Source organism: Nelumbo lutea, chromosome 4 (assembly GCF_056320005.1).
Source record: "Nelumbo lutea isolate HS-2025 chromosome 4, American lotus-T2T, whole genome shotgun sequence".
NCBI lineage: Eukaryota > Viridiplantae > Streptophyta > Magnoliopsida > Proteales > Nelumbonaceae > Nelumbo > Nelumbo lutea.
In genome coordinates, this window is record NC_142687.1 from 64243325 (window position 1) to 64245233 (window position 1909).

Genomic DNA, 1909 nt, shown 5'->3' on the forward strand with positions numbered 1-1909 from the left:
CTCAATTATTGTTATTTTGGTTTAACTATTTTCACAAAGTTTAATGCTATCACTAGTTAATATGGAGCGCTATCGTACCCAATTGATTAGTGATAAGTGTTGATCGAATGCTAGGTTTGGTCAGCTGATTTAGGAAAACACAAGGTTTATTATGGCTATCCTAAGAAATCTACGGTTAAATGCTTGAATTACAAGACTGCCAAAGTTTACCTATGATCGATAACCAATTGATGGGGCGAATTTCAGCATTTGCAAGCCCACCATTCATGCCAACAATTTCGAAATTAAGCCTGCAATAATTCAGATGATCCAGACAAGCATTCAGTTTAGTGGGTTACCAAGTGATGACCCTAATGCACACATTGTTAACTTCTTAGAAATATGTGATACATTTAAACATAATGGAGTTAGTGATGATGCTATTAGGCTTACATTATTTCATTTTTCATTGCGTGATAGAGCTAAAGATTGGCTTAACTCACTCCCTACAGGAAGTATCAACACTTGGAATGATCTAACCCAAAAATTTTTGGCTAAATATTTCCCACCCTCTAAAACAGCAAAGCTAATTAATGATATTACTACTTTTGCTCAATTTGAGAGGGAATCCTTGTATGAAGCATGGGAATGATTCAAAGAGATGCTTAGGAAGTGTTCTCACCATTGGATACCAACTTGGCGTCAAATTCAGACTTTTTATAATGCTATTACTCCCTCTAATCAATCTATTATTGATGCAGCTGCAGGTGGCACAATCATGAGAAAAACACCGGAGGAAGCTTATGACCTAGAAGAGGAGGTGGTGTTGAACAACTACCAATGGAGCAATGACCGAACCAATCAGAGGGGAGTACACCACATCAATTCCCTTGCAGCCCTATCTGCACAAATTGCTAATCTAAATAAGAAGCTTGATACTTTTAGTATTTCAGCCATTAATGCATCATCTAGCATCTCATGCGATTTATGTGGACAAATAGGACATACTAATTCTGATTGTCAATTAAATAGTCATTTTATTTCCCATGAGAATGCTAATTTTATCTCTCATGCTGGCAGGTCAAACTTCAACCCATACTCAAATACATACAACCCAGGGTGGAGGAATCATCCAAATTTTCATGGAGCAACAATCAGCAAAAGGCACCCATGGGATTCCAACCACAGCTACCCCCACAAGAAAAAAAGAATAATCTGGAGGATATGATTTCTAAGTTCATCAATACTACTGAAGCAAAATTCCAAAGCCATGAAGCATTGATTAGGAACTTAGAAGTTCAGGTGGGGCAGATTGTAAATCTATTGTCGGAAAGAAAAGAGGGACGGCTACCCAGCAACACGGAGAAGAATCCCAGAGAGCAAGTAAACGCCATAACCTTAAGAAGTGGGAAGACAGTTGGCGAAATCCAAAAAGATGACAAGAAAGCTTATGTAGCCGATTTGCAAAAGGAGGATGAGGGAAGTACACCTAAACTGAATTTAGATGCAATTAAACTCCCTATCCCCTACCATGGAAGAATTTTGAATGCTAACTTAGATAGACAATTTGAGAAATTTTTAGAAGTTAAAAAAAAAATACATATTAACTTCCCCCTTCTTGATGTATTGTCATAGATGCCGAAATATGCCAAATTCCTGAAGGAGGTGATGTCGAAAAAAAGGAAATGGGAGGACGGTGAGATGGTGAAGTTAAACGAAGAGTGCTTAGCCATTCTTCAAAAGAAATTGCCCCAAAAGCTTAAGAATCCAGGGAGTTCTTCTATACCTTGCATCATAGGGAATACTGAATTTGAAAAAGCTTTATGTGATTTAGGTGCCAGTATAAATTTAATGCCTTATTCTATTTTTGAAAAACTTGGACTGCATGAACTAACATCTACAACTATTATCTTGCAATTAGCTGATCGAA

At 37.3% G+C, this 1909-nt stretch overlaps 1 non-coding gene across 1 annotated transcript; it reads right to left on the reverse strand.

Annotated features, from left to right (window-relative positions):
• Positions 1-562: 562 nt before the first annotated feature.
• LOC148860875 (small nucleolar RNA R71) lies at positions 563-669 on the reverse strand. The gene has a single exon (XR_016095171.1). It is a non-coding gene; the product is annotated as a small nucleolar RNA R71 (small nucleolar RNA).
• Between the last annotated feature and the right edge of the window lie 1240 nt (positions 670-1909).